Below are 13,055 nucleotides of genomic sequence, written 5' to 3' on the forward strand. Positions count from 1 at the left end.
TTGTCTGCAGTGCACAGGCCAGATGTTTGCCATGTCCATCCAATCTCTCTCTCCATCTCCACAAGTAAATAAATAAAAATATCTTTAAAAGTTTATGCATATATGAACATTGAACAAATAGATGAATTAAAAACACATTTTCAGCAAATAATGGTAAGTCATGGCATGATAAACTAGGTCTAGACCTATTCAGTGTATGTATTGAAGTTAAGCAAAAGTAAAACAGCAATTACTCTGACATGTTTGAATGATGAGCTTAACAACCACTGTGGTACATATCATTAAGTTTCAAGTGATAACTAGCATTATAACTATCATTAGTTATATGTTGACATAATCAAATCCAGGGATTTAATTAATGAATAGCTTTTTATTTGTTGGGCTCTAGGGAGCTAGCCAAGGGGCCTCCCTCTTGCTACCACTGAATTATGCCTTCAGCCTGTACCCCTATCATGTATTTAATTAGTTACAAGCATATAGAGACAGACAGACAGAGAGAGAGAGAGAGAGAGAGAGAGAGAGAGAGAGAGCGCACACCAGGGCCTTTAGCCATTGCAGATGAACTCCAGATGCACATGCCACCTGCTGGATCTGCTTTACATGGGGAATTGACTCCAGGTTGCTGGGCTTTGTAGACAAGTGCCTTAACCACTGAGAAGTCTCTCTAGCCCTTCCCCCTGCATTTTATACACAAGATGGTATATGTTCATTTCCAATTTTTTTTAACAGATTTTTTCTTTTAAGGTTTTTCAAGGTAGAGCCTCTCACTCTAGCCCAGGCTGACTTGGCACTCCCTCTGTAGTGCCAGGCTAGTCTTGAACTCACACCTCTCCTCCTACCTCTGCCTCCAAAACACTGGGGTTAAAGATGTGCACCACCAAGCCCAGCCTTAATCTCCTCTTTGTTCCTTGGTTTCCACCACCTCTGAGTCTGCCCCTCATTTCCTGTCATCTACTCTGAAGGCACAGTCCCAAGTCTAAAACTCAGGGACAGTGGTATGGATGGTCCTACAAACAGCTGTCTCTGTGGACCACAATTCCACAACTATGCCTATGTGACTTCTAAGAGGATTATTTCTGAATTTCTGCTGATCCTGACTTGATTTGTGTTTTCACACTTTCTTTAGTAAAGGATAGTTCTTTTTAAAAAACAGTATTCAGGACGTTGAGATGTAGTCGGTTGGTAGAATGTCTGCCTAGTATACACAAAGCCATGAGTTTGGACCCCAGCACTCTATGAACCATTTATGGTGGCACAACCTGTTATCCTAACACTTGGGAGGTAGAGGCAAGAGGATCAGAAATACGGGGCCATTCATGGCTACACAATTTGATGCTAGCCTGGGCTACCTGAGGCTATATCTCACAAATAATAAAGAAAACCTAGGTTTTAATTCTTCCATATTCCCAACCAGTGGAGAGAAGATAAGAGCGGCCCAAGAAGACATGGGACAGTCCCCAGAATGTTTAAATACCTGCTACAGTGACTCAATGCACAAACAAAACAAAGCATATATTAGCAGGATGTACAAAAGGCTAGCATGGGTTGGAGTAAAGTATGGGTTCCCCTATTTTGACTGAGTTGGTAGTTTTAACAGCAGATGGCATTTCCTGACAGCTGCTATGAACCTGTACCATCAGCAATGCTCAGATGGCTGTTTGTAGATCTCAAATTAGCATGGCTCAGGGCAGAGGATTTGTGATTTTGGGGGTTGCATTCCCTCACTCCCATTCTTTGTGGGATGAGGAGCAGGAGAAAGCTCCCCGGGCTGGCAGCAGCCCAGCCTGGGCAGCTGATGGCGGTTACAACGCAGCTACTAGTCCTTGAACTGGGGATGAAAGCACGCATGCCAGCATAAGCTGTGGCCGGCAGATCTCTCTCCGCCCTGCACCTGTCTCAGATCTGTCACACGAGGCCATCGTGTCTTTCCTTTTGAAGAAGCAGAATATTGGTTGGCCGTGTAACTGGAGACACCCCTTGCTGTACTCCACACAGAATGCCCACTCCCCAGAGCCGAGCACAGTGCTGGGGAAGTGACTGAACCAGATCAGGGCAGGCAAGGTGCCTCCAAGACCAGGAATTTCACAGCTGCTCTCAGAGAATGGACTCCACGCTTAGAAGAAGAGACGTCTGGGTTGTAGGCAGTGTGTGCCTTCTGTCGTCTCCAGTTCTCTGGCGCCTGCTGCGGTCCGTGAGGACGTGGGGAAGTCCCAGGCAGGCTCCCGCTCTCGAGGACACACAGGTAGTGAAATCCCTTTGAGCCAAGAAAGACTCATTTTGCAATTGTTTAAACATTTCCAGCAAGGAGTGGTGCTGGCCAAAGGCAGTGGGACGTGTGTCCAGCTGAATCCTTGGCCAGAACTCCTGTCTTAGGAGGGGCTTGGATACTGACAGCGGCATGTGGCACCGTTCAACATTTCTAGCAATCACTCCAACTTTCAGGGACTCTTGAGGCAGCTATGTCTGGAATTTAAGTTGCTGATTTGTTTCTGGGTATGAGAGCTAAAAATAATGCTGACATCACTTTGTTCTCCTTTTTATATGCTGTAGTTATGAAAAGAAGAAAAAAAAAAGTCAGCGACACTTGTCTTCTTGTTGGGAAATCTGTTAATCTGTGGAAGACAAGAGTCCAAAGAGTAGTGAACCCTTAGAGCAGCCTTCCCTCTCCTGTCTGAGCTGACCGAGTGCCTGTCACGGGCACCACAGCGATTCTGAGAATGGAACTCGGCTGACACAAGAGAGTTCTAGAAGCGGAAAAATAACTTTGATACTAAAGACTTTAGTGCTAAGAGAAGGAACTTATTTCCAGGAAAATGGCTCTTTCCATGTTTACTCAATCCCTCTACAGTTATCACCTGGTATGCTGTTCTAAAAGAAATTTAGGACAGTTTAGAAAACACTATGGGCAGCAGTGGGAATCATTGTTCCTTACCTGAAGGTGCTCAGCATTGCTTTCACTATCTTTCATCCTCTTCCAGTAGCTTTTGGGTCCCCTGCCCTGTAGGTTGACTCCCCAGTGAAATTTTATTTAATTAAAAATATTTTTTGTGGAGCTGGGGATCAAATCCAAAGCCTTATACTTACTTACTCTGCCACTGAGTGAGACCCCTGACTCTTCCCATGAAGTATATTTCTGCAGACACACAGCATTGCATGGGCACCTCCTTTATGCACAGGACAAGTAAGAGTCTCTTCATCCTCTCTCCCCAAAGAATCAATATTTTCCCCTTGGGATGCCATGATCCCACTGGCAATACATGACATTCAGTGTTACAGGCTTCCAAGGGGTGGTAGGGAGCTACAGCCCTTTAGCTGTACCACGCCTTACAGCTTATGCCTTGAGAAGGCACTGGCTCTGCCTCTTAGTAGTGTTGTGAGGACACAACCTGAAAGTGGGCTTCTGTGATACCGGAGCTTCCCCTGAGGCCCCACCAGAGTGGGCACTCCGGGGGCCCTCGAGTCTGTGTCCAGAGGAGTGGCAGAATATTGGGAGGGTTTATTAAATCGCCTGATGCACCCGAGCTGGAGACAGGCACAAGTCGATGGGAGCGCGATGACGGCAGCGCTGTACCTGTCTGCAGCCCGTCCTATCAGCCCAGCTGTCCGCAGCTGACGCGATCACTGCTGCACAGCACCGGCCGTTCCTGACTGCTCAGCACATGTCTTAGCTTCCTCGGGCTTGCAGAGATGGGAACCAGTGCCTCTTCACCCCGGATCCCCATCATTGACAACAGACCAAAGAAACCATTCTCCCCAAGTCTACCTTATGAAGCAGGGAGCTTACTGGGATTCCTTACAAGAGCCTGGGTGACACAAAGGCTCCTCAGGAAAGCTCACCCCAGGGCAACTGACAAGCCACAAAAACTGCCTCTCTAGAGCTCCTTGCATGGCTTGTTCCAGCTTGGCCAGTGGAGCAGTCTCTTCTTCCCAACAGTCCTTATTCCTCACATAACCAACTGTGGGGAGAGACCTTTTGAATCTAGTAAATTCCAGGACCTTTCTGAGACTTGTGAGCTCTTTCCTTTCTGGATCTTGCAAGTTTTATTTTCTTCCTGAGACTTAATGAGCCTCCCTTTAGGGTAGAATGTTTCAATTCTCAACATATCTCTTGGGAGAATTCTTAGTGCTACATTTTTTCTATGACTACTACTATGAGGGCATTCCCTATTCTTTGTGCAAAAGATTGAAGTTGCTATTATTATTATTATTTGGTTTTTCGAGGTAGGCTTTCATTCTAGCCCAGCCTGGAATTTACTAAATAGTCTCAGGTTGGCCTTGAACTCATGGCAACCCTTTTACCTCTGCCTCCCAAGTGCTGGGATTAAGGGTGTCACCACCACACCCGGTATGATGTTATTTGACATATGAGAATATGAGAATGTCAATCTATTATATTTACCAGAGAAGAGGTTAATTAGTATTTAGAAGCTCTGTGCACATATACTTTTTTTAACAAAAGATTTTGCAGCTTTTTTAAAAAATATGGAATGCTTCTTGAATTTGTGTCTCATCCTGTGCAGGGTCCATGCTGTTCTTCTCTCTCATCCCAATTTTAGCATATATGCTGCCAAAGTGAGCACAATTTTGCAGCTTTTTGACTGTAAAGAAAACCTAAGTCAGATTTTTATAACATATCTTCTTATCTTTTCTCATTGCTAATGATTAATTATTTATAAATGTGGCCAGCTGATTGTCTTGGGCATTTCTTCAAGCACAACAGTCTTAGGACCTACCCTCCCCTGGGACACCAGAGAGTCCCTTTGGCATGTCTATATGCTCTGTGTGTATTCAGGAAATACAGGTGTTCCAGTGCACCATGCACAGACCCTGGACTGTGCGCAGGTCTGTGTCTTTGACCAAGTACACAGGTGAGTCATGTGTATGTGTATGGCATTGCAGCTTTTCAGAATAATCAAAATTATGCAAATTTTCTATCATTTCTGGAGTTTTTGCTGTGATGTGAGGAAATACCATTATTCTCTCTCATAAAAGTTAAAACAACATGATGAAACATATAGCTGTTGCTAGTCAAGTCTGTGTTCCCAGGTAAGAGAATGGTGAGCATACTTGATAGTGAACTTCCTAACGGTGGTTGGCCAAACTGCATTCCTGTCCACTTACCAAGCGAGCATGGCTGTTAAGGGTGTATTCATCTTGCAGTGTTTCCCACGCGTCAGACTTTCACAGGCTCCCTTCACAGTTTTTGCTCTACAATTGGTTCTCTGTGTCCATGGATTGTGCATCTGTGGATTCAGCCAACCGTGGAGAAAGATCACTTCTCTACTGAACATCTGCAGACATTTTTCCTTGTAGCTATTCCCTAAATCATAGAGAATAACAGCTATAGGCACCCGCACTCTACCAAGTCTTATGAGTGATGTGGGGATGACTTACGCTGCCTAGGAGAGGAAATGTACAGGTTGCATGCAAATGCTATGGCATTTTCTATGAAAGACCTGGGACAGGGTCCAGGGACAAACCTTCTGAGGATACATGCCAAGGAATGGCTAGATTTTCATTACTTTAATTCCTAGTAATATGTTTCATATGTCAAGCCATTTAAAACGTTTTGTGCAAAGTCAAAACTAGAGCCAAATTGTGATTTTGAAGTATTAATGATTGATTTTTCAAATGCACAATGACAGTGCAGAGCACAGAACTTTTAGGTGATTTGTGTGTGCCTTGTCTACTTAACACCCCTCCCAGCTGTGGACCGGGCCCTTGCCTGTGGCACATGGCCCTTTCCCTTCTATCTCCCACCTTCTGCTCACCTGGGGCCCAGAAGCAAAGTCCAGGCAGCGGGGAGGGTAGCAGTGTCTTCCCTCTACAGAACAAAGAACAGAGTGTCCCGTATCACAGGCGCTCACCTGGGATTCTGCGACCACCAGTGAGCCTCACGCGGCTCCATAACGTCACTTCCGTGTTCCCAACAGAAAGCAGAGCATGAGACCAAAGAGTCATGGGTCCCTGTTTGGGGACCCCGCATTGGGGTGCTTGAGATTGAGAAGGAAGTTTCCACCCACATGCTTGCCAAACTGACCACGCTGAGCAGGTGGACGCAGAGTCCCACCTCCCCTAGGACTGAAGGGGGTTCTGCTCCACAGGCACCATCCCCCCTGGTCCAGGCTGACTGCTGGAGTTGTCACTTGCTCTGTGTAAGTGGTGGTGCCCACAGTGGTCCCTCAGCCAGGGCAAAGAACCCTGGGAGAAGGCGTGATGGGGTGGGTCTGGGATGAAGGCCTTTCAGCCTACAGCTGGTTGATCTGGTTGCCACAGCAATGGCTGGAGCAAGGACGGGCCAGGTCACATGTGAAGAGCACAATTCTGATGCAGGGAAGTCTCTCTGCTAGCCGCCATGGGGTGATAATCAATGTAGCATTCTTTTGCTCAAGTTAGAGTTGACATTTTATTGTTGGTAGCTTCTCCTCTTCACAGTTACCAGCTCATGTTGGTATTACTGGTCCAACCAAGGAACTCCCCCCGACCTCAATTTAGGATAGAAATCAAGAGAAGGAAAGTGATGGAATCCCAAGGAGGTTTCTGTGAGGAAGACATGCTTGGCTCACAGTCCAGCTGCCTGGGACTTGAGGAACATAGGAAGGGAGGGCTCCTGCAGAGCCAGGATCTGCACACACCCTGTCAGTTCTTTTTGTCCACATGAGGGGTTTGTGCTTGACTCATGTGCCTTGGATCTATAGCTCACAAAGCATGCTGGGGGTGTTTCTACTGCTCCTCCCACCAAAAGCACTTGTTGGGGGTGAGGGGAATTTGCAGGAAAGATCTAGAAGGTACCAGCACTTCCTGAACCTGATCACTGGTGGAGACTATTTTTTGTAGAGAGCTTGATTCCAGTAAGAAACCTTAGTAGGCAGTCAGAGCCTCCCTGCTGTATCCCAGAGGTGCTTGCTTTTTCCTCTGCAGTGAGCTAAGAAGAGGGCTGGGGCTTCGAACTCAGTGGGGCTTGCACTTGCTCTCTAAACCGCCGCCGAGGATTGCCTGGCAGCTTGAACCTCAGCCTTTACGCCTGGACACCAGGTCCAGATCGACAGCTTCCAGTCCCAGTCCTGTTGCCTCAGGGGAGCTCTGTAACTGCGGAGCACTGTGGGCCTGTCTCTATGGTCCCATTGGTCGCACGAGGCTGCTCTTCGGGCCAGATCACATACTGTGTATGTGTGAAAATGCTTTATGAAATGTGGAATGTAGTGGTTATTATTAATCAGTATGTTGTTTTCATATGCATCAGAGTATCCTCAAGTCCTATGTCTCCTTGCTCCTGGAGACAGTCTTCCTATGCGGGGAGACAGCTTCTGCATGTGTGTTGCCTCCTTGTATTTATTTTAGTAATTCTTCCGACCACACTGACAGCTTTTCATAAGGAAAAGCACTTGATTTGTTAGTCCACAGATGGAGTTCAGATGATATATATTCGTTTGAATACTTACATAAATCTGTGGTATAATCTATGGCTTCACACACTTGGGGATTCTGCTGCATGGAGACAATTGGTGTTTCATAATGAATGGGGCATTCTGAAGGCCTGTGCTGTGAAAGATTGTGACTTAAAGATTAGGGCTTTGGGTATAGCTCAGTGGTCAACATGTGCTTAGCCTGTAAAAGGCTCTGTATTTGAACATATACACACAGAGAAAGAAAAAGAAAGAGAGAGAGAAGGAGAGAGAGAGGAGGCCCTTATGGACAGATCCTGATGGACCAGCTCATCCCAATTTTTCACTGAAATGGGGACTTAAAGTCCAGGAGAGGTGGAGTAGGCTTTTCTAAGATTACTAGCAATGAGGGACCATCTTTTCTGATAATCAAATGTCTATTCCAACCTGTCTCCCTTGCTGCTTTTCCTGTGCATGGTTTGGCCAGAGTTTGGTGTCTTGTCCACGGTCACTGCTGGGTCCTCCCCTGGCGTCCCCACACACTGGCTCTCGGGTCAGGTCTGGATCCATCCACCCAGGCCCCGCGGGCGGCCTGTGGGCTGCTCAGCCACCAGCCAGGCCCTGGGCTCCCACCTTCCGGTTTTGCCCTGCACCTCTGCTGCTCAGCCGCCAGGGCCAGCACCCTCAAGAAGTGCTGCTTTCTGGCCGTTCTCTGAAGGCCACCATGTAGGAGGCCTGAGCAACTGTCAGTCAGACTCATGTTGTGACAGGTACCCATCTTGTCCACAGTTCAGCCATCAGAAAGACTTTAAAGAGCAGTGCCTAAGAGTGAACGACTTGCCTAGCTCACCACATTCTGACTTACCTAACCACTGGACTCCAGGGTTTGCATTCTGAGTGCAAGCAGTGAGCAGCATGCACATTCTTACTACACTTCAAGGGTCACATTGATAAAATCAAGGTAAAATGTAGGCATTAAAAATGGATTGTAAACACAAAATTTTAATTCACAAATAAATGTGATCAGTATTACACCAGAGTCTAGGTGTTCATTTAAAATTTTACATCCATAGATTCCATATTCATTTACTTAAAATAAACCATTACCAATCTACTCTTTGAAGCGTACTGTGTTGGTTGTGCATAGATGCCAATAAATCTACAGACACAAGTACCTGAAACTCACAGGCACAAGTACATGAAATCCCTAGACGCAAATACCTGAAACCCACAGAGATAAGTACATGGAATCCACAGACACAAGAACATGAAATCCACAGACACAAGCAATTTCATTTGCTAATGGTCACTGATGGTCTGAAAAAGAGGAAGAACCAGATGAAAACAAGATCATTTCTTTGAAAGATAAATAGGATATGAATTTTGCTTGGGAAGTACTCTTTCCCTTTCAATAGAGATGTTTGGGTAGGATAATCCTTTAAATGAGTTGGCAGGCTCCAGTTTTTTAGAAACTTAAAAACTGATAATGACAAGTGTTAGGGCTCATTTTGTTCCATCTTCTAGAACAAGCACATTGCATTGATATAATAACATCCCTCCCTGGTACTGGAGGGCTCCACACATACTGAGCACATGCTCCACCACTGAGCTGCAACCCTGCCCCATTTGTTTTGATTTAAAAAATACTTTATTTATTCATTTATTTGAGGGTGGGAACACCAAGGCCACCAGCCACTGCAAATGAACTTCAGATGCATGGGCCACCTTGTGCATCTGGCTTATGTGAGTGCTGGGGAATCGAACTTGGGTCCTTAGGCTTCATGGGCAAACATGTTAAGCCATCTCTAGCCCCGCCTTTTTTTTGTCTTTTTGAAGTAGGGTCTCAGTCATTCCAGGCTGACCTGCAACTCACTCTATAAGCCAGCTTGCCTGCAGATTCACCCAGATCCTACTGCCTCAGGCGCCCAAATGCTAGAATCAAAGTTTGCACCGCCGTGCTCAGCACCTGCCCCAGTTCTTACCTCGCTGAAGCTGTGCTTGCTGGTACCTGTTTGGGATCTCTGCCTTTAACTTGGACATACACATTACTCACTTAACAAATATGTACATAGTCCTCCCTGGGTGTCAGACCTTGTTCTAAATACTTTACCCATGGAGTACAGCTCCGGGGCGGGGGCGGGGGTGTGTTCTCCTAGCTCTGGGAGCCTCTGGGATCCGTCCTCAGCACCACAAACAGCAACCCAAGGCCCTGGCACAACTGTCAACAATGATTTAGTTCTTGGAGCCACATTAGGTTCACAGCAAAACCGAGAGGAAGATGTGCAGCTGCACCACGTGCTCCCTGTCCCCACCCCATGCACAGCTTCCCCACCGTCGCCCCCACCGCCGCCCCCAGCGGAATGGCACCTCTGTCCCAGCGGCCGAGCCAACGGTGACACCTCAGTTTGCACCAAGGTTCAGGCTAGTCTGTGGGCTTGAAAAAATGTGACACTTCATGCTTCCATCACTATGATAATTATCTTTAAAAAATAGTATCAAGTATTTGTTGACATGTATTATCACTAATGAATGGCTTTTCTAAGGACAGTTTGTTTTATCATCAAATGATTCAAAGGGATGTTTCCAATTTGATGATGTTCTAAAATTGATTGTTAATTTTTTTTTAACTTTTGAATTTATTTATTTATTTGGAGAGAGAGAGAGGGGGGGGAGGGAGGGAAGGATTTGTTCGATTTTTATGCAGTGACTGTAGAGACTTAAGACTGTTCAGTCAGCCAAGGCAAAGGGGAGCAGAGGCCCTTGTCTGCAGAGTCACAGCAGCCTCCAGTGGGAAGAAGTTGAAACAGCTAATGTAGGCGCGATGTGCCGTTTCAGATTCTTTTTTCTTTCTCTTGTTGCTGATGCTGGGGCCAGAACCCAGAACCTTATACATGCCAGGTGCTCTTCCACTGAGTTGCAGCTCTGAGCCAGGATAATCTTTATAAATGTTCAAACTAATGTATTAGCACATTCTCAGTTCTGCCTGCTATAGATGCAGGAGACGTCCCTGGAACAGACTCCCCTAAGTGTGTATAATAAAGTTAGAAGACTATAAACTTATTACTAATTGTCAGCATGACTTGAACACTATATCTATTTCTTTTTAAAATATTTTATTTATTCACACTTTATTTATTTAAATTTATCTATTAGAGAGGGGGGGATGAATATGGGAGTGCCAGGGCCTCTAGCCACTGTAAATGTTGTAAATGCACCACTTTGTGCATCTGTCTTTCTGTGGGCACTGAGGAATAAAACCTAGGTCTTTAGGCTTTGCAGGCAACCTCCTTAACCACTGAGCCAACTCCCCAGCCTTGTATCAATTTTTTCTTTTAAAAAATATTTTACTCATTTATTTGCAAGGAAAGGGAGAAGATGAGAGAGAGTGCATATGAGTGGGTGCACCAGGGACTCTAGCCACTGCAAACAACTCCAGATGCATGCACCACTTTGCCACATCTGGCTTTACGTGGATGCTGGGATATCAAACCCAGGTTATTAGACACTGAGGCAAGCACCTTAAGTGCTGAGCCATCTCTCCAGTCCTGTATGAATTTCTTTTTCTAAAAATTGTATTTATTCATTAGAGAGAGAGAGAGAGAGAGAGAGAGAATATGAGAATGATTGGGTGCACCAGGGCCTCCAACCCACTGCAAACGAACTCCAGATGCATGCACCACCACCTTGTGCATCTGGCTTACGTGGGTCCTCAGGAATCGAACCAAGGTCCTTTGGCTTTGTAGGCAAGCACCTTAACTGCTAAGCCTTCTCTTCAGCCCTATATCAATTTCTTAATCAGTAATAGTTCCTAGGAAGGATGAGGCTTTATTTTGGCTTGTGTTCCAAGGGGATATAGTCCACTGTGGTGGGAAAGGCGTTCCAGGCCGGTTCATCACGTTCAGCCAGCAAGCAGAAAGTGAGCAGGACATGAGTGAGGCCAGGCTATAAAACCTCAAGGCCCACCTGCAGTGGCGCCTCCTTTCTTCAGCAAGCTTCTACCTCCTTTATGTTCCTCGGCCTTTCCAAATAGCACCACCAGCTGGAGACAAAATATTCAAACACATCCCGCTCCCCTCCCGCTCCCCCCCCACCCCTGGGGACCTTCAGCCTTTACACAGCACTCCTCTTTCAGCTGCTCTGTTATCCTCTCGCCTTTGCTCATCCTCTCCCTATGTGACCACTTTTGAAATCCTTCCAGGTCAGATTTAAATCCCACCATAGTTTATTCTGCTCTGACTTGCATGTTTTCATGGACGTTGTCACCCTTCATATGCACTGTCTGGAGACCCTGTGCTGTGTGTGGCTGGTTCCAATGTCCCTTGTGATAACTAGGATCTTGCATGTGAACACCTCCATCCTTAGAGAGCTGGAGCTGCCCCCACACAGGGCTGGCTCTCTGCTCATTTATTTTTCTATCCTACATATGAGGTATGTCCATCTTTTGGTGTACTACTTACCAATACCTTGTAGGTATAACTTCATATTTGAAGTCTTAGAAGTGAAGTTATGACTAATGTACTTACTTCAAGTGTTTAGTCAAAGTCATGGGTAGGGTCAGCCCCTATCTAATAGGATATTTGGAGTAACATTATGTATGTTTGTTTGTTTTCCCAAGAGATTCACTAGGGCAAAACCCTTTATCTACTGCTAGGATCAATTGGGCAAGGTCAGTGTGCCCTGACACACCCCAACTTTCTTCATTACACTCAGGTCACAGTGTCAGCAGGAAGAAAACACCTGTTGTCAGAGTGCTTCCCATCCTTTCTGAAAAAGAAGGCAAGTTAGTCACCTGAGTCAGAACTTGTCATTGCTCTGCATATTGGAGATGGTCCATCATGATTGACCAGGCTCTGTCCATATTCAGATGCCCCATTGGATTCATGCCAGAAAGACTAATTTAAACATACCTTATTTTAGAGTTTCTAATCACTGACAGTTACTATGTTATGTGTGATGCAAAAATGGTTGTTCATCACCAACTGGAATACCATTCATGTTGGAGTGACCTGGAGTCTTGTTCCAAATGGAGCATCTCAGATGACCCACCCCAAGCTTCGGAACAGGAGCCTCCAATTTAATGAGCTCCCTGGATGACTTCAATGCACACCAAAGTTTGAGAAGAGCCAGAATAATAACTATTTCCTGCAATTGTAAAAACAAGGGTTAGGTTTACTCCAAAAAGCTTCTGAAAGAAAAATAAAGGCGTTAATGTTACAGGCATGCCATATATATATATATATATATATATATATATATATATATATATATATATATATATTTATATATACAGTGTGTGTGTGTGTGTGTGTGCATTTCTCCCAGGGTTCTCTCAGGCTATTCCTTGAGAACATGGCAACATCCTTTCTTGAACATTTTAAGAGCATATTTTCCTTGATAAAATAAATATGTCTAATAATAGTTGTTTCCATTAGATTTCCCAGGCAGACAAAACACATAACTTGTCCCTCAGCCAGTCGGATAAGCTGGGGTGAGGGGACATGTGAGAGGCAGCGCAGCCTGCCTTCCGTGGGAGGGTCACACCTGTCCCCAGAGAGGTGGTCTGGACCTGTAGTTCTTCACCCGTTTGAAAGAGGGGACTCTGTGACAGGTTGCCAACTGGCCATACCTCATGGAAATTCCCTGGTCAGCCCCTGAAGACAAGGCAGTAGG

General features: G+C 45.6%; 1 protein-coding gene and 1 non-coding gene across 2 annotated transcripts in view; one reads left to right on the forward strand and one right to left on the reverse strand.

Annotated features, from left to right (window-relative positions):
* Positions 1-13,055, forward strand: part of Mylk4 (myosin light chain kinase family member 4) — a 97,183-nt gene that overhangs the window by 11,275 nt on the left and 72,853 nt on the right. The gene's annotated exons all lie outside the window — the stretch shown is intronic.
* LOC123455656 lies at positions 4,477-4,580 on the reverse strand. The gene has a single exon (XR_006634045.1). It is a non-coding gene; the product is annotated as a U6 spliceosomal RNA (small nuclear RNA).

This window comes from Jaculus jaculus, chromosome 17, assembly GCF_020740685.1.
Source record: "Jaculus jaculus isolate mJacJac1 chromosome 17, mJacJac1.mat.Y.cur, whole genome shotgun sequence".
Lineage (NCBI taxonomy): Eukaryota > Metazoa > Chordata > Mammalia > Rodentia > Dipodidae > Jaculus > Jaculus jaculus.